Here is a 21,613-nt window from a genome sequence, read left to right as displayed (position 1 = left end):
TGGAAAATTATTGCAGCTATGACTGGGTCTTTGTGTTTGCCAATTATCGCTTTATCATCTGCAAAGAAAGGTGTGATTGTTTGGTTGCTTACTGGAAGGTCAACTGCGTACATAAGACAGAGAAGTGGACCAAGAACACTGCCCTGTGGTACCCCTGCCTTTATCAATGTGATTTCTGATGTTGTCTGTCCGTACCTCACAGTAAAATATCTTTCTTTTAGGTAGGATTCCATAATAACGTACAGTATGTGGGGGAGTGATTTTTTAAATTTAAACAGTAGACCATCATGCCAAAAGCTTGACTCTCATCTACGAAAGCAGTCGCGCAGTAACTTTTTTGCTCAAATGTTTCATTTATTTCGTCCACTACTCTGTGTATCTGTTCAATTATGTTATGATCCTTTCTGAATCCGAATTAGTGTTCAGGAATCAGGTGGTTTTCTTCTATTATGGGATTCAATCGGGTTATAAGTAGCTTTTCTAGGAGTTTGCCAAGGACTGGCAGCAGGCTTATTGGTTTGTATGAAGTTACTTCATTTATAGGTTTTCCAGGTTTCGGAATAAGTATAACTCGGCGACTTTCTACTGGGCCGGGAAGCAGTGGCGGCTCGTGGCCTTGGAGACAGGGTCGGCAAGGTTTTTTTGTCTCCTCATATAGGTATACCATCAAACTAAAAGGCTTAAATCATCATAGGATATTTTGTTGTTTTTTGTTTTTTTTTTATTTGATGTACTTATTGACATTCTCTCTTGTTTCATGGTGTTTCGACAATACGTGTTGATTCTTTTGAGACAAGATAAATCCCGTTTATTTGAGGCAGAAATTGGTGGTAATAAGAAAATTGATGAACAGTTTGATGTAATGAATTGCAGTACTTACTACATAGAATTATATATACATATTTTGTAACTTATCCCACTCTCTGAAAATATTTAGATCAGCATAATTTTTAAGTACCTAACTTGTAATAATAAATATCTTGGAAATACTTTGGCGAAGGTAACTTTTAAATTTTGAATCGTCATAGAGGTCAAAAATTTGCAAATCTTCAAAATTCGAAAAACGAGTATCTATTTGTATATAATAGTAGGTATCCAAAATTTCAAGATATACCTACTCGTTTTTCGAGACATGTATCATGTCGTTGTCTTTTTTGGGATGGTTCGGAAATATCAAGCGAATCCAAAACGTCACTGCGTATATATTGGAAACTACTATCATTACGAAAATCTCTGAGCTTTTGCACCAGCTTTCGTATTCTATTTTTGGAATTAATAATGTCAGTTGACTGATTTTGAACAACAACAATGAATATCTTGGGCAAACTCTGTCTTAAAAATATTTAAAAGAATATTAAAAGAGTAATTATTTAATAAAGTTCTCAAGGATTGCTTCACCGATCGAGGTATCGCCACTTTCAAAATCGTCGCCTTCGATAATAAAATCAAAAATTTCCAAAAGCTGTTCTCACGAAAATCTGCTATAGATACTAAAACTACCAGAGATATGAGATAATCTGCTTAGATAAAACTAACCGAGATTTAAAATTTCATCGCGTCTGACAAACTGTTCGCTTTTTTTTTCGAAATAAATTTGTTCTAAAGCAGTAATCCGTTTAGGTGAGCTAAACTGGCAAGAAAAGACGATGGTATCATGCAAAACTAAATTCATTATATGCGCATAATAGTGAGTAAATAAAGCTTGTGATGCAATAGTTTTAACTTTTGCCTGGAGACCATTCAATTCACCACACATCACAGCAACGCCGTCATAAGATTGCCCCAGTTTGCCCTACTAATTTATTTTTGATATCAAAAAATTTTAATCTGTTCTTTAAAACACCAAAAATCTATTCTGCCTTATTGCTTTTACTCACGTCTCTAAAACCTAAAAACCTCTCATAAATATTACCACGTAACGCGTACCGAACAACAATAATTGATAATTGTGAATGACATGATAATCAGAAGTTCATCTATTTCCAGCGAAAAGCAAATGGTTTTCTAAATCTCAGATTCAATAACGTTATTCAAAATGTAACTATTTGATTAGGTATATTAGTTCATTCTGTATTACGAATACACTTCGAATCAGAAAGTAAATATTTCTAAAACAATTTTATTAATTCTCTATAATTACTTTGATTTTTAACAAATGCTTCGATCCATCATGTCCACTAAATGATAATTCCTGACAACAAAAAAATTACAATATCAATTAAACGACGTAAAACTTCGTGATTATTTTTGACAATTTCTGCTGATGATTCCAAATGAAACACCGACCGGCAGACTTAAAATGTGCCGTACCTGCCGCTTATGCCTACGGAGAGAATGTATGTTCGCTTGCTCATCGACTTGTTATTTCGTTGAGTTTTGCGTGTAAATCGTCAAGCTATGGATGAGTTGGGTACGGCTAGCCGAAAAGTCAGATGAATGGCTCGGATCATTCATTTTTTGAGAAGTCTGTTATGCGCAGGGATCACTTAACGCTCGGATTGATCAAATCCTTTTAAAAAACATGAATAAAATTTAATCTGTATTATCTGACAGATTTTTTTACTTCACAGATACACATATTAAAAAAATCTATATCTATAAATGTGTGGGTCGGCACTGCCGACCCTGAACGGCCGCCACTGCCGGGAAGTATTGTAGACGTAGCACTGCGTTGAATATTGTTGTTACTGGCACGATCCCTTTTCTTGGGAGTTCTTTAATAAGACAGCATTTGATCAGATCAAACCCTGGAGCCTTATCTCAACTTATATGGATTTAAGTTATTTCTGATTGTCTCATGTACCTCTTTGACTTTGAAGAGTTTTGGAATTTGGGACATTTGATGTGGAGCTTCAAGAGTTTCTTTGATCTTAGCTTCTATTTAAAGCGTAATTTTTCAGGATTCAATGCAATGCTCTCTACGTGTTACTATGTTCATTATTGTTCATTGTGTTTATGTCTGTTGTTGGGCGCCCAAATAATAGGGAGGGGGCAGACATGAAGATGTTGCACATTACATTTGGTATACTTTGGATAACCATATATAGTTAAAAGCAACCGAAAAGCTAGGGGGGGCACGCCTCCCCCTTTGTACGTGCAGCTGCGAATAAAGAATTTCGACATAATAAGTAGATAATATTGCAAGGAAACTTATGAACCCAGAAAACAAATAAATAAAATTATTATTAAAGAAAATAAATTAAAACTAAAGTTGGTAACATAAAACTTTTCCCGAATTCCAAAAATCCTTTATTAGTCATGGAATCGTTACTTGACATAATTTTAGTAGTGTAGTACAGTTATCGCAGTATAACGATGGTCGTTAACTGTTTTAGTACAGTCGGAGACATAAATAAAACCCTTCATAAAGACGAAACGGTCGTCAATAAAATAGCAATATTCAAAGAGGCGTATTTTTCAAAAAAAAAAAAAAAAAGATGAATGATGGTGTTATCTCGAATGTATTTTATACATGTAGTGCATTAAATTTGATGTTTAGAGCCCAAATTAAAAAATATGTCTTTTGAATTAAATTTAGGGCCATCATATCCGAGCGGAGGCCGTAAACGGGCTGCTGATAAAATGCTTGATTTATGGCCGTATTAAAATAAAAATGGAAATTATTTAAGGTTATAAATATGTATTCACAAATTTTTCACTTCCCGCATTTAATCGATCCAGGAAGATTGTGAAACGAGGACGGATCCAAATATAAATCCACCTTTAAGTCCAGCGGATAACATAAGGGTGTAACAAAAATACGGGTCATAAATTAAATCACATATTCTGGGACCAGAAATAGTTCGATTGAACCTAACTTACCTTAGTACAAATATGCACATAAAAAAAGTTACAGCCGTTTGAAGTTACAAAGTGAAAATCGATTTTTTCGAATATATCGAAAACTATTAGAGATTTTTTATTGAAAATGACATGTGGCATTATTATGGCAGGGACATCTTAAAGAAAAATTATGTCTTGTTAATACTCCTTGTGTCACCGCGTTTTTAGCCAAGTAATCTACTATTTCATTTCCAGTTATTCCACAGTGGCTTTTAATCCATGCTAACTTAACAGACTTTCCTTGTTGCTGAAGTTCTTTAATTTTATTTATTATATATAGGGTGATGCAGATAAAAGGCCTATTAGAAATATCTCGAGAACTGAAGGCAACTGAATTATGAAAATTGGAATAAGGGGGTTTTGAAGAGTGATCTATTCAATGAAAATATTTTCATCTATTTGGTACTTCCGGTTATACCGGAAGTTGCTTATAATTTCGTCTTTTTAAATGGGACACCCTGTATATTTTTACATTTTTGTATTCTCCCCGATTTCTTCTTTCTTAAAATATAAGGTTTTAACTGCTTTAATTTGTGCTTAATTGTTAATCGTACCAACAGTCTTAACTTCGTTGGTATTTTGATATATCAACCATTATTGGCAATTTTAAGTATCAGTTTAGATTAATATGTATTTATTTCCAAAAAATTATTTGTGATTGAATATTTTCACCGCCAACCTAATACAATTTCACATATTTTGTGTTGCAATTAATGTTTGGCTTGAATCACCAATAACTCACAAATTAAAGCAGAGGTATAGGGAATGCTTAAGAAATTAAAAAGTACCATAAAGTAACATTTCATTACAATACTAAAATACAGGGTGTTCCATTTAAGAAAACTCAGAAAATACTAATTCCGAGTTTCGACCAACCCTGTATACTAAAATAAAAAATTTAACTATACCAATAATTCCTAACAATAGTAGACTATATTAAAAATCATTTGAATATAAATAGAGATTATTATGTCAAACTACTACAATCTTACAGGGTGCGAATGTTGCTACGAAATTGATAAGAAAACGTAATTATCTTTTAACCTACCTTGTATAATATTACAAAACTTTATATTTTAAGAAAGAAGAAATCGAGGAAAATCAAAAAATGTAAAAATATACAGGATGTCCCATTAAAAAAAACGAAGTTACAATCAACTTCCGGTATAACCGGAAGTACAAAGGGACCAAAATATTTTCATTAAATAGTTCACACCTCAAAACCCCTATACATATTCCAATTTTCATGATTTTCTTACTTTTAGTTCTCGAGATATTTCTAATAGGCCCTTTATCTGCCTCACCCTGTATAATTCAATGTAGTTCACTTTTGATTTAGGATTTATAGCACTTATTTTACTTAGAGAACTTTTACTGTCACTATAAATTATAAACTTTGAATGATTTATATTAGATGAATATTTTAGTGCTTCCATTATCGCTATTAATTCAGCTGTGTATATACTCATGATATAATTTAGCTTAAACATTGTACTAATTTTATTACTGCTATCCCAATAGATATGCTGATGATATTGTATTAATAACAGAAAGAAGTGAAGAATTACAAAGAATGATGGAAGAACTAGATAGAGCATCGACAAAGATAGGACTGAAGATGAATTACAGTAAAACAAAAACCATGACCAATCAACAAGAAGAACTAATAATTACAGTGGCACAAACAAGAATAGAACAAGTAAAAGAGTATATATATCTAGGACAAATCACTAGATTAAATAAAGAAAATCAAACAGAAGAAATAAAGAGAAGAATAAGATTGGCCTGGGCATCATTCGGAAAACTGTCATATTCTAAAGAACAGAAAATACCTCCAATTCCCAAAAACAGGAGTATTCAATCAATGTATACTCCCTGTTCTAATATATGGCTCACAGACATGGACGTTTACAAAAGAAAATATGGAAAAAATAGCAAAGACAGAAAGATCCATGGAAAGACAAATGCTGAACATTAAACTATCAGACAGGAAAAGAAACGAATGGATCCGTAACAAAACAAAAGTGAAATATGTCTTTACCCAAGTAGCAAAGCTTAAATGGAAGTTCGCCGGACACACCCTACGGCAGAAGGATGAAAGATGGACTAAGATGATTATACATTGGAGACCGTGCAACCAAAAACGAAAAAGGGGAAGGCCACAGATGCGAGGGTCGGATGACCTGAAGAAACACATTGGGTCAAATTGGAAGCAAATTGCCCAAGATAGAGAGGCATGGAAGAAGGAAGAGGAGGCCTATATCCAAGGATGGATGTTTAGGTCTGATTAGATAGATAGATAGATCCCAATAGGCACACCCCACACCTTCAATATTTTTGGATGCATCTGTATATAGCATACAACAATCTTTGAACATTTGTTATTAATTAATACCATTATTTAATCTAAATTGGTAAAATAATAACATTTTGACACATGACAATAATTTTTGATGGTGGTAATTTTAAATAAGTACTTTAGTTTTGAATAGTTATAATCCTGCAAATTTTCTCTGTTTTGTTTTAATTTTCAAATACTTTCTTGATTAAAGTGATGTATTTTTATTGACTCTTTATTGTTTAATTATTTAAAGATGAATATTGGCTATAAACTATTTGTCACACATAATAAAACACACTGAAATGTTAACATTATACCAACTTAGATTAAATAATGGTGTTGATTAAAATTAAGTCGCATTGTAATTTTTTTCTACTTTCAAATTCGAAATTTTACCAGAAAAATCATTTTGTCGAAAATTCAAAGTATACAACTAAATTTTCATCCTCTTTTCAAATGCAAAATCCAGTTTTAAAGAATTTAATGAGCAGGGTGTTTTTTTTTGGGTCCGAACATTTCTCCAATATTTTTTAATCCGGACCTGGATTTTTATAATTGTAAATAAATCGCGTGTTAAATATAAAATAAATATACAGTGTGGTTAACAAGTTGTAAGTTGTATTTCCATTTTTTTCAACTTGGAGCTCTCGCAATTTACATAATTTCAGAATTCAAATTCAAAATTTTACCAGAAAAATCATTTTGCCGAAAATTTAAAGTATAACACTAAAATTAGTTTTTCATCCTATTTCCAAATACAAAATCCATTTTAAAAAAATTTTATGTAGAGGGTGTTGTTTTTGGGTCGGAAAATTTTTCCAAAATTTTTTAATCCGGACCTGGATTTTTTACAATTATAAATAAATTAATTTATTGTACACCTTAAAGAATATTTGCGTGCCAAATATAAAATGAATATACAGTGTGGTTAAAAAGTTATGAACCAAATAAGAAAATGGCAAAAGAGATAAAACACCAGTATCTTTGTTATTAATGAAGTAAAAACCATTAAGTATGGTATTTTTGAGATCGCCTCTCTTTGTCAGAGCCTTGCGGTACATATTTTCAATATGATGCAAGTCTTCGAAATGCCGCCCCTTAAATATTATTAAACTTAACTTTTATATTTAGTAAATTAAACTACACAAAATAAACGAAAACTTTTATTTTAAAAACAAAACATACTTTAAAGTTAATGAAATAGGTAGGTAAGTAACATTTACAAAAATTATAATTTTACCCTTCTGACTTTAATTTTGGTAAATTCGTCAATCAGATTGGTCTATCTAATCTTTTAGTTTCGTCTGTCTTATGGCTTCGTAAATAGTTTTTAATAATTTTTAATTTTGAAAAACTTCTTTCCCAAACATTACATTTGGGTATAAAGAAATTAAAGGTTTCATGGTAAAGGTGTTTGAAATTGAAAGTATTGAATTAAGATTCATACTTACAATATTTTTCTAGTGTTTTATTATCTATTTCTTTCAGTTTCAAAATATTATAAAAATTTATTACTTATGAGTTTCTAGAAGGGAAAATCGATCAATCAAAGAATTAACGTAAATGTCTAAAATATAGATGAACAATTTTAAACGACACCGTACACATCTTATGGAAAATATAATGTCACTAAAATGAAATAAAATTTACATGAATAGATTCGTCCCGAAATTTCAATCATTTGATACCAATGCGTTAACTCTAAATTTTGCTTAATTAGGGCGTTAATTGTAATTAAAGTATATCAAAATCGCATTTTGAAGTCTATAAAACTGGCATTCATAAATAATATTAGTCTAGCGGCTATTGAAAACAGTCTATTCACCATTAGATTAAGCCGATTAGAGGCGGCACAACTAACCAAATGATGCCTACTTTAATATCAATAATAATAGGATAAAATAAGAGTAAGCATCTGCCTTATCCCTCAGAAAGATTTATGGAGTAAGCGAATTACAAAATCTTTTTTCTCTCTTTGACACACGTACATTCCCATTTGATTTTAGATTTACTTTTACCAATTTACGCTCTTATTATTCAAAATACAGAGTTGGCGCAATTCATGTTAAATTTTATTTCATTTGAGTGACATTATATTTTCCATAAGATGTGTGCGGTGTTCTTTAGCTTCATCTGTTAGGAGCTCGGCCACAGATTTTCCGTAATCAAATAAATGATTTTTTCACCTGGCTAGAATATCATTTTCAGCTGGAAATTCGGAACTTATATTAAGATTTTCTTCAATTTCATTAAATTTTCATTTGGTCATTAGCCATATATCTATTATTGTCTGTAACATTTCATTTTTTCTATAGTTTCTGACATTTTTACAAAATTTGACTTTTTTTTATTTTGCTGATTATGCCGCCTCTCTTGTGATGCCGCCTGATGCGACTGCCTCGCCGCATCAAAGCACGGCACGGCCCTGCTCTTTGTGCCCTCTTTCTACAGTTAACGTATGTTACTTTCCCAATGAAACACCCTGTATAAAGGAAGTAGAAGAACTTATAAACGTTATTTTATATTACTGTATACTGAAGATTATGGTTACTGTTGTTTATTGTATTCGTTTTATATTATGTGGAACAATCTATCAACGTTTTTTCGGTGTACTTTTTGCGATAAATGTTTAAATACATAATTCAGACCCGTAAAAAAGCTTTAATAACCGTGTAAAGCGAGGTTGATCACCTCTAAAAGTTTTGTTGTTAAACAGATCGTAATTAAATTACACCCAATTATTACGTATTTTAATTAATAGATTGAGATGTGTATTCAAAAGGAATAAAATCGTGGGAATGTTAACGGTTACGGTTAAGTAATATATTCACTAATAATTATCATCTGGTCTCTTTGATGTGGAAGATATCTTATTTTAAAAGGAAACAGTGGATTAATTATTCACTAGAATTTGTTGGAAATTAATTACTACATAGATTTTATTATATTATAGAAGTTTACTAACATTGGAAATAACAAAGATAGTGTAGTAAACTTTTTATAAAATTCAGAACTAAAAGATTAATAGAAATGTTAGAAATTGACGAATATGATCAACTATCAATGCTTTAGTTAGACTTTAGATGACTGTCCCTATCCACATACGAACCATACACGCCAACCAATCAACCAAGCAACCAAGATGATATCTTCTGTCTCTGTCTTCAGCTGTTCTTATTAACTGTTCAAAATTTAGCCCTGTCCATTGTCGGATGTTTCTTAGTCACGATAGCCTTTTCCTTCCTAGTCCTCTCTTTTGTCTTAGTCCTAGTCCTAGTCCTAGTCCTAGTCCTCATTTCCCTCGATCTTTCCTTTCACTGTTAGTTGAGCTTGGGCATATTGGTACTTATTATTTCTCTTCTTCTTCTTCAGGTGCCATCTCCGCTACGGAGGTTGGCAATCATCATAGCTATTTTAATTTTTAAGGCAGTAGCTCTAAATAGTTGTTTTGAGCTGCATCCAAACCATTCTCTCAGGTTCTATTTTCTATATTATTTCTCAGTATGTGGCAAAGGTACGATGTTTTTCTAATCACGGTGTTGAAAAGTTCTCTTTCCTTGCCTATTATATGCATCACTTCTTCGTTTGAGGTATCCGATGTCCATGAAATTTTGAGGATTCTCCGGTAGATCCACATTTCAAAGACCTCTAATTTATTTACGGTTGATGTTTTAAGGGTCCATGTCTCAACTGCATAAAGAAGAGTCGACTAGACTTAGACTATTTTGATGTGTTGTCATGTTGTGTGTCAAAAGTGATCATTGACATCATCCTTCTCTTTGCCTTTATCCTTTTGCGGGGTTGGTTTTCTAATGTAATGTCTCCATACATTTATATACATCACATGGGGCCAAACCCACATGCATTCCTATTGGGCCGTTTATAGACAAGTTTATGTCTACAAGTCTTCCATGAGATTTTGCTCTTCTTTTTCTACTAGTTCCATCACTTTGCAACCAGATAATTATTCGTTTCGCTTACTTCTACTACCAGTTCCAGAAATATCGCGTTCATCGTTCGAAAAATTCCTTTAACCACTTACAAGTCCTGTATTTTGGCTATCTGTGAGTAAATTTCCAGCCAAATCGAAGAATATCTATTTTGAGGAATTGAGAAAAATGTAAATAATGGCGTTTTAACGTACAGTATGATCGAAAACGCAAAAATAACTTGTTATAATGCCGTATAATAACATTTTTGAGTCCCTTCTGTTGAAACATTATTTTTTTATTGATACTTTATGATAAAATATACAAATTTACGTTACGCACAAACTATATAGCAAGATTCAGACAAATCGGATGAAGAATATTTTTGATCCAAAATTGAGTGCTTTGAAATGCATGGCACCCATATAATACACAGAAAAGGAAAATTGGTAAAAAACTCACAATGTGAATGTGAAAACAAAAGAAAATAGATACAAGGTGGAAGGCAACCATATACGTATTATACGTTATACGTATTTCAGACTAGCTCGTTAATCATCATTACGGTGTAGCCAAGTTAAAAAAGGAGCAGGTTAACTTAAGAAAGGATCACTACAGCAGCAATGTTACCAGGTATGACGATAATGTCAGAATATCCTGTCTTTCATGGCTATAACTAATACAGCCACGAAGGTAAAGCTACTTAAAAGGAAAGTCAAAACGTTATAGAAGTAAAGGATCTTTTATTATGTTTTTATATTTTTTTTTGTCTGTATATTTTTGACTCGGATACCTATTATTCCTGTAAATTAAAAATCCTTTTAACCTGTAAACATACATTTGTAAATGATAAAAAGACAACTGACAAAAATCTGTAAATGACAAAATGTCCTGTATTTTGGCTATCTGTGGGTACATTTTTAGCCTTTCGAAGAATATGTATTTTGGGAGAGCCATTTTAGCTACGAAAACTTGCCCAGACACTATTATGTACATTTAGAAATGTCTCACAGAATTTATACGAAGCCATGAAATTTCCAATATGTAAATGTCCCGCCACAGCCACGTTATTGTTCTCTATAACAGCATCTTAAAATTAACACGTGGTTCAAATTACTTTTATGGCCACTGTTACTGAATTACCCATACTACTACGTGACCAAAACAAAAGTAAACTGGTGTAAAAAATTTCCAATTTCACGTATTAGTCCCAATGAGTCATCAGAACAATGATTTCACTCATTTCTGTCTAAAGAATCTAGAGTAAATTCTCTCACGAATTTGTTTGACTATTTAATCAAAGTGTGTAAGTTTAAATAAAAATTTGTCAGAGTATAATCAAACTTATAAGGCGTCTTTAATATACACATAGTTTCGAAAGTTATGCACCACCAAAAATTATGCTCATTTTCATAATTGCCTTTTTTGGTGAACAGATCAACCGATTCCGCTAATTTTTTATTATTTAGATTTTTCACTAGTAATTATATAGTTGGGCAAAGGTTTATTCGGACTTCTCTTCTTCTTTCTTTTCTTCGTACTTCTACCGGGTGGAAGAAAAGAGATGTTTTCTTATGTTAAGTTTGAGACACCCTGTAGGGAGTACAAGGTACAAGAAGTATCGGTATACATACATCGAAATCGTCTTTACGAACTATTAAAATATCGATATCTTGGCCAAAAATAAACTTACAAACATTTTCATAAGTTCAAATTGTTTCTTTTGAGTTCTTCTATCATTATTGTTAATTAAAGTATAAATGTTTATGGCTCAAATTTGCTTGAAACCCTTATAAACAAATTAATGTCAATTTTTTTTAAGAAAATTATAACTTCAAACGGGTAATAACTTAAAAAAAGATGAAGACAAAGTAATTTAACAAACTTTGTTTGGAAGCCTATTAATTAGGCTTTAAAATGAAACCTTCTCATGCTCATTTACATGCGTAGGCCGTAGAAGCCAAGTTACGATCGATAAAGCTTCGAAAAATACTTATTTTGCAATTTGCATTGTGCACTAATATTCCAATATCTTGAGTTCTAATTATTGGATTTAAATTTAGTAAACGATTCTTTCTTAGTTTTTTATTAAGGAACAAATTTTATTTGACACATTTTTTGTATCTCTTTTAGTTTATGAGCCAGAGCCTTATAAACAATTAAATTGTTTATAACAATTTTTCGACCACTCGGATCGAAATCCACCCTAGAAAATCGTAATGAGCAGCCAAAAATCCATAAGAAACCGTTGAGTTTGTCCATCAGAATTGAGAAGGACACGGTGACCTCTATTTGGTGCCTAGACTATTATTAGAAATAAGAGGAACAACACACGATATTAGGTATTAGTTAACGTTATAGGCCTGGATCCCGCGTACCAAAAAAAGTTGATTAATAACAAGCTGAAAATTTGTTAATAGTTTAACGGTGTCTAGTCGGACAAACTTTGATGTACGGGAACACTGGAACAGGGAAAGTTTTAATTGTGGAACAGTTTAAAAATTTTGGAACATCAGATTACGAAAACGCCCCATGTATTTTGTCGGACAGAACTTCCAATTGATTTGTTACCGTTTCATTAAACTCTCATGCAAAAATCACACTGCTATTTATCACCAATATAATTCCTCTCACTTGATATGTTCTTCGTGTTGGACTTATTAAAATGCCCAGTTGGTGATATTATGTATATGGTGATTATTTTTCTTTCTGTTTTTCAAGTTTTGTTAACTATTGTTATTTATTATTGTTAGTTTAGTATTTTTCATTTAATAAAACACATGTTAAAGAGTAACACCGTCCATTTTCTTTGTTTTTAAAGATATCAGAAAATAAAATAAAAATAAACTGTTAACAAAATATGAGACTACAACATAGTTTCGATATTAAACAATAAAACCGTCTATTTTCTTTGTTTCTAAAGATATCAGGAATATTCAAAAAATAAAATATTTACAAAACATAAGACTACAATTCTGGACCTCTGAGGTAAACTACACTATGTCATTTCTAGCAACTGTGTTTAGCGTGTGTTTGCAACAAAGTTTAGAGCACTTAGGATGTTGATAAAAATGTGATATACATATTTCATAATTAGTTAAAAGACAATATGACTATATTTTAATATAACCAATTTGTATAATCCAACTAATAAAATAAGTGGATTAAAGAAACTTATTCAAAAAAACACCATGTCCACATAGTGTAGTTTACCTCCGAGGTCAAGAATTGTTTTTCGATGTATATTGTATACTGATACTTGTACTTTGTCCTCCCTACAGGGTGTCTCAAACTTAAAAGAAAAACATTTCTTTCCTTCCACCCGGTAGAAATTCAAAAAAGAAGTTTGACCAATCTTTTTACCAGTAAAGCTTTGCCCAACTATGTCAATACCCGAGAAAAATCTAAGATAATAAAAAAGAATGTGTGTGTGTACTTTGTACGCACGCAAAGAAGTTATACTTCTATTATATAATTTCAACGAAATTAATATCCTTTAAACAGTTTATTTATATTTTATTTAAATATTAAACTAATTTTAATACTTATTACTTTTCAAAATTTTTTATTAAAACAGTACCAAAAATTAAAAAAAATAAAAGAATAAAACACACACAAACACATTGAAAAATGCCACAAATGATTTCTGAACAATAATTGTAGGAAAAATTTTTAACTAAATACGTATATTCTGAAAAAAAAATTATATAATAAATATTCTTACAATCATAAAATGTATAAAAAAATAAAAGTTATGTTTGCGGAGTTAGTATTGGAATTCATTCATCTTACACTTTTACCCACGGAGGCACATGCATTATGTGGGAAGATCGACGAACTAAATGGTTGAAACTTTTGACAGTTCTGAATTTAACCAAATTATTTTGATTTTTGTAGAAAATTGAAATATTAAAATAGGTAAAATAAAACATAGAGTAATAAAACAATATATTAGGTGAATATTGACAGAAATTTTGATGGTAATCTAATTATGTAAATCAAAGCATTACATACTATTTTGGTATGTTCATTTTAAATTTTCCAAATAGGTAGGTACCTATGTAATTTTTTATTAGGATACTGAAATATTTTCAATTATTACGTACCTGTCGCTTTTAAAAACTATTTAAAAAGTCACTACAATTATAAACTTGCTTTTTTCTCTGCCATCACAACAATAAAAACTAATATACACAACATTTGTTTATCCATAATATCCAACAATTATTGACAGATGATTTTAACACCCAATAAGATCCGGTATAACGTTTGAGCGACTAATAAGATAGCGTCGGTGTGCGCATGCGCCAGGGAATGTAAAAATTCACCCTCGTGTGTCCGTTTATGTGATCTGAACGAAAAGATCAACTGTGGAAATATTTCGGTCTTTGGTGTTTTATTCGATTTCTATTTGCAAAAGTACAATGAACAACACACATCTACTTCAAAATCAATAAACATACCTACCTAAGCATCTGAATTTAGTATACAAATTGAGGCTTTTTTTCTTCGAAAATCATATACATATGTATAAGAATTCGTTGAAAAAAATTTACATACATATACGTAGTCGTTTCGCTGCACAATTACTGGCTTTGGTAATCTAATTCTCCTAATTTATATTCGTTTCGTCTTGACAAAAAATCGACTTTGTCATTCAGAGGAAGAATCCGGATAAAAAATGCAAAAAGTCCCGTGGCGAGTTTTTTCCGAGTCTTATTCCGGAAACCGTACCGGGTCTTTGCTGACTTATTTTCGATCCTTTATTTTAAAACGTGTGGCGTGTATGCCCCCGCTTTCTCATTTGCATACAAAACTGTAGTTATCTCTTTTTCTGAGAGATGAGACGAAATTACGGAAGGAAGAGGTAAAAAGTGCATAATTTGCATCTGATTTTTTTACTGGAGAAATACTCGTACGAGAGTAAGATAAAATGTTCTGTTTAGTCCATATATTGCACTGATACAAATAAAGTAAAACAATTTTTTTCTATTTTTCCTACTGTATATAATTTTTCTTCCTCAATGACAGTAGGTATGAAATATACGTCAATTTGACAATATGAATTATTTAGGAAAGTTTCAAGATTTCTCCGATATTTGCACATGATCGTTTCTCGTATCCCCTCCAAGTACTTGCACACAGCGAATACAGAGCTTGCATATTTTGCAAGAGCAACTTTTGACTTACTTTTTCTAAACCCTTTGTTGGACACATCAATAAATCTGACTGATGTCAACAAAAAAATGAAAGAATGTCTTCTAGATTTAGCTGCTGATGGCATGCTTAAAATGGAATTTTATTCGCAAAGTGACGTATTTTGGATAAAAGTAAAACACCAATATCCAGAGCTGGCAAGGAAACTCTTAAATTATTAGTGCAATTCGCCACTTCATACTTGTATGAACTTACATTTTCTTCAATGGTGGACATTAAGACTAAAAAGAAAAATAGACTGAAATTAGAAAATTATTTGATTGGTAACCTTTCAAAAATAATACCACAATTTGATAAACTTTTGAAAAACAAACACGCATATCCTTCCCACTAAAATTGTGTTTTAAGAACCCCAACTTTTTATTTCAGTCGACGACCCCCCGAGGCTTCCTGGGGGTCGCGACCCACAGATTGCAAAACACTGCTCTAAATCTTAGCATCCTAATTTATTGTTCATCTTCCTACTTTGTTGAACAAATCTCCCATTTTATTTCTACCAACTACTATTCGTCGTTAGTGAAACCGTAATGGATTTAGCGTCTATACTATAAGTACCTAACCGTAAGACATAATGGCCGCAATTGACAATTACCTTTCACAAAACGAAATCTAAAATCGAAAAGAAGTGTTCTGGTAGAAAATTAATTGAAAATTCCATAAATGGAATTCCAGTCGGACCCTTTGAAATTAGATTGAAATAATTGTGTGTCTTAGTTCAGCTACCGACTGCTGAGAGGAGGAAAACCGGGAGGATGAGGACGATTGGTCGGAGAAGATACTGGGTTTAGGGGGAAATTAGATTTCCAATGCCGGACGAATGGTAAGAACGGAAAAGGTTATGAAATCTATATTTGTTGATTCGATTTTAGAATACATTTTTCGTTTGTGAACTCGAGCGGATGTCGGCACGCACAATTTTGTATTTTCAAAAGGGGCCACTCAACGGAAATATGTAAGGTCTGCTAAAATAAGCTTGTCAACAAATAAAATTTACTGAAGAGTATCGAAAAATCTTTATTTTACTAACTTTTTTTTTATTTAATAAAACTCCTTCACGATACGATTATTGCTCTCTGATCCTTACTACGATCAATAAACAATTAGTTCTATCTAAAAAAACTTATCATATTCACCAATAATCACTAGGCTCTAATACCTACATAATAGGGAACATCCACAAACTACGTCGTAAAAATTTTGGACTTTTTAATACCCTCTCCCCTTTCGTCGTAAAGCGTCGTTTACAGTTGACCCCCCCCCCCCATACCGACGTGGCATTTGCAATGTTATTTCTGGATTTTTTAAAGTAAGCTCTCCAAGTTTATTTACGAATGTATCCAAATCAGTATTACTATGTAGCTCATTAATATCCGCGTACTTTTTTCTCTCAATTCACTGTACAACTAATACACACTTTTATCGGAGTTCCTATGCGTTCTTAACTGCATTATATGTATAAATCTTAATATCTTAGACCAGTAAGGATCTGCGAAAAAACGTCTATTTTTGGATGTGAGAGGTGGCATTCGGATTTTTGCAGATAAAGTTAGGTGATACCTTCAGTAATAATAATTGACTTATGCTCCTTCTCAAATATGCCCGGAACATTAATAAAAAAAAAATTAAAATATTTAAAAACTTCGAAAAACATCGATTTTTTTCTGCTTTCTTTTAGTCCTGTCGCCAGGGGGGGTACAACGGCCTCGTTAATTCAGATGGACTTACCCAAGTTTTTTTTATGTATTTTGACCCGTAGAACACGAATTTTTTGGGTAACAGTTGATCCGGATGTCGATAAGATTGTTATAGACCAAGAACTTGAGGAATCAAATAACAGCGATTTTTGGCAAAACAAAACAATATTTTGTATTTTTTGGGTCATTTTAAGCAAAAAATATTTCTACAAGTTTTTTAGTAGGATGCACAGTTTTCGAGATAAACGCGGTTGAACTTTCAAAAAATCGAAAAACTGCAATTTTTAAACCCGAATAACTTTTGATTAAAAAATAAAATAGCAATTCTGCTTAGCGCCTTTGAAAGTTCAAGTCAAATTATGTCGGTTTTGATTATTTGCATTGCTAAAAATTTATTGTGTTATTGTTAAACAAAGCTACAAACAACTAGTGCGTGAGTGATGTTTCTATGATTTATCATTTAAAATCGAACGAGTAGGTAGAATAGGTACTAGTGCAATCAAGACTATTTCTACGTTACATGCGTTAAAACGAATGTAAAAGCACGGGAAACCCTACGTGTTTATAGCTTTGTTAAACAATAAAAAAATAAATTTTTACCAATGCAAATAATCAAAACCGATATAATTTGACTTAAACTTTCAAATACGGTAAGCAGACTTGCTATTTTATTTTTTAATCAAAAGTTATTCGGGTTCAAAAATTGCAATTTTTCGATTTTTTTAAAGTTCAACCGCGTTTATCTCGAAAACTGTGCATCCTACGAAAAAACTTGTAGAAATATTTTTTACTTAAAATGGCCCAAAAAATACAAAATATTGTTTTGTTTTGCCAAAAATCGCTGTTATTTGATTCCTCAAGTTCTTGGTCTATAACAATCTTATCGACATCCGGATCAACTGTTACCCAAAAAATTCGTGTTCTACGGGTCAAAATACATAAAAAAAACTTGAGTAAGTCCATCTGAATTAACGAGGCCGTTGTACCCCCCCTGGCGACAGGACTATTTGCTTATAACTTTAAAACGATTCGTTTTGGAACAAAGTCGTAGAGAAATAAAATAAAGATAATTGAATTTTGTATGATATACGACTGGTAAAAAATGTCTTAAGGTATTACCTTTTCTGCAATATAGCAATAAATACAAAATAAGGGGGCAAAATAAATCTGTTGTTATTCAATATTTTTTAACCACTTTGGTGGCACTTAGAACCTTAGTAATTCGCTTAGGAAATTCTTTGTAACATACTTAAATCGTGTACCAAATTTCATTAAAATCGACCGAATAAATTTTGCATAATAAATTTGCAATCTAAATGTTTTTAAAAAAGTTCAAATTTTTTAAAATTTTTCTGAACAAAAAGTAGACCATTTAGAAGTTGGCTAATTTTTTTACATATAAAGAGGTGCTCTACCTATCTAATACACTTTACAGAATTAAAACCGGATTATTTAAGGGGCCCCAGCAATGTTTTAAATTTATAAACAATTTTTTGGCTTATAAACAAATAGCTTTGTTTAATAATAAAAAAATTAATTTTTAGCAATGCAAATAATTAAAACCGGTATAATTTGACTTAAACTTTTCAAATGCTGTCAGCAGAATTGCTATTTTATTTTTTAATCAAACGTTATTCGCGTTCAAAAATTGCAATTTCTCGATTTTTTGAAAGTTCCACCGCGTTTATCTCGAAAACTATGCATCCTACGAAAAAACTTGTAAGAACATTTTTTGCTTAGAATTACCCAAGAAATACAAAAAAATGTTTTATTTTGCGAAACATCGATTTTATGTAATTCCTCAAGTTCTTTGTTTATAACAATCTTATCGACATCCGGATCAACTGTTACCCAAAAAATTCGTGTTCTACGGGTCAAAATACATAAAAAAACTTGGGTAAGTCCATCTAAATAAAGGAGCCCGTAGCACCCCCTCCTGGCCACAGCACTAATTTGTTCATAAGCCAAAAAATTGTTTATAACTTTAAAACATTGCTGAAACTGCTTAAATAATCCGATTTCAATTCTGTAAAGTGCATTAGATAGGTGGAGTACTTCTTTATATGTAAAAAATTGACAAATCTTTGTATGTTCTAGTTTTTGTTGTGCAATATTTTAAAAAATTTTAATTTTAAAAAAAAAGTTTAGATTGCAAAATTATTATGCAAAATCTAGTAAGTCAATTTTAATGAAATTTGGTGTACGGTTTTAGCACATTACAAAAATTTTCTAAGCGAATTAGGAAGGTTCCAAGTGTAACCTAAGTGATGGAAAATCATTGAATTAGGACAGGCTTGTTTTGCCCCCCTATTTTATATTTATTGCTATTTTGAAGTAAGGGTGATAAATTAAGACATTTTTAACCAATCGCATCTGATAGAAAATTTAATTATCTTTGTTTTATTCCTATAGGACTTTGTTCTAAAATGAATAGTTTTTAAGTTATAAGCAAAAAATAGAAAAAAAAACGAAATTTTTTGAAATTTTTAAATATTTTATTTTTTTTATTAATGTTCCTGGCATATTTGAGAAGGAGCATAAATCAATTATTATTAACGAAGTTATCACTTAACTTTATCCGCAAAAATCTGAATGCCACCTCTCACATCCACCTAAAAACAGATCCTTACTGGTCTATTTATTTTGTTTAGATTTCAATGCCATTTCTTTTATTAAGTTTAAATAGATACAATGTACTAACTAAATAGAATAGAATATTTTATTTCTATTAATGCTTGTAGAATTGTTTCACACAGAGTATTCAGTAAATAAGTGAACAGTTTGATATTTATTGCTTCCAGACGTTGTTCTGAAAAGAAGCGTTGATTTAAAGACGTAAAACAACAATGTTTTATTATTTGTTAGTCTGTATAAAAGGCTGTGAGTGATAAAAAAAAAATGAAAAGTATGCGATAAAAATAATATACTATTTTTTTTTAAATTCTAACATAGGATATATTTTTTATATTCGTGAACTTCAAACGACGTCGAATGGGCACTCATACCCCCTCCCCCTGTCGTATATCATCGTAATAAGCAAAGTCCCCCTCCCCCTTTTCAACGATGTAGTTTATGGATGTTCCCATAGTGCTTTGCTCTGCTTTTTCACTTATCGCACTTACATATTTAATTTGTCACACTAACCCCAGTTTCACACACTAAGAATTTGAACGTGCGGTCGCTAGAACGCACGATGACATTCCAATGGTGGCTCGAGCAATCACATGGTGTTTGCGCCAATATGAATATATATTTCATTTATTTTAATTCGGGAACGTCTTGGCAACACAGTTCTAAGTAAGCATAATCTTCTGTCCTTTATGTTAAGTCAGTCAGTCGTTAACAGACATACGGTCGGAACGTATAGTACACTTTGACAATTTTAATTTGATTTTGTGTGTGATTTCCGTGAGACAAATTGACGATACCAGACAACATATTTTCGGTAAGTTCCCTTCTTTTATCCCATCCTTCATTTTCCTTAATGCCACCGAAAATAGTGCTTCAACATTTAACAACACGAAGAAAATCTAAGAAAATCTCGGTAAGTTATTATTATTAAATTTTTTTGTTACAGTTACCATGGGATTGCTTGAGCTACCATTTGCAATGTCGTCGTGCGATCGCGCGTTCAAATTCTTAGTGTGTGAAACTGGGCTACTCGAACGGCTTCGTTTATATAGTCTATATCGGTTTAAGGACTTGCTTATACAATAACAATTTGTTGTAACTAGACAGAGTGGACTTTTTTCCCATCAACCATGCAGTACACCTCTCTGAACGTTAATTTTTAATTCTACCTTTTTTTCTTTCGGCAACTTTAAATCTAATGCCATGCCCAAATATTTTGCCGTATTTGCATAACGTATTTATTTTATATGTATTTGGTTTCTATTTATACTGACTGGAATATGTTATTCTCTTTTGTTATGAACAGATTTTGTTTCATTCTATTTGATACGCCTTCACCTGGTCCAGACATTAATTTGTTCGACAGAATTTCTAGCATGGTTGCTGCTTCCTCTTCGTTTTTTGCAACTGATAGAAAGCATGTGTCATCTGCAAATGTCGCAATTGTGTTACGTTCTAACCAAGCCAGAAATGTTAAGCCAGAGAATACGAAAAATTCTTCATAGTAGTGATGTTGATTATAGTCACTTTTCAGTATTCGTTACAAATCGTTACTTTTGTATAAAGTAATCATTTACAGTATTCGTTACTTTGATTACTTTTGTTACTTTTGTATTTGAGTACGGGTAATCATATCGAAATCGTATTTTTCAGTAGGTAGGTTGTAGATACAATAATCGTTACTCGCTCTGATACGATTGGTACGAAGTAATCAGAGTAATCAAAGTAGATACAATAGGGGCCGGTTGTTCGAACGCTAATCAACAATGATTATTATTAAATATTTAATTACTGTCACCAAAACTGTCAATGTCAACTTTGTTTGGGTTGCTGAAAACATAATTAATTACAATTATGAGATTTATTATTAATTATGTTAATAATTATTGTTATATTAATTGATTATAGTCTCAGAATTGTAATTAATTATGTTTTAACAATTGACATTGACAGTAATT

Source organism: Diabrotica virgifera, chromosome 7, assembly GCF_917563875.1.
Source record: "Diabrotica virgifera virgifera chromosome 7, PGI_DIABVI_V3a".
Lineage (NCBI taxonomy): Eukaryota > Metazoa > Arthropoda > Insecta > Coleoptera > Chrysomelidae > Diabrotica > Diabrotica virgifera.
The sequence above is the reverse complement of the archived record's forward strand: the minus strand, read 5'-3'. Positions refer to the sequence as shown.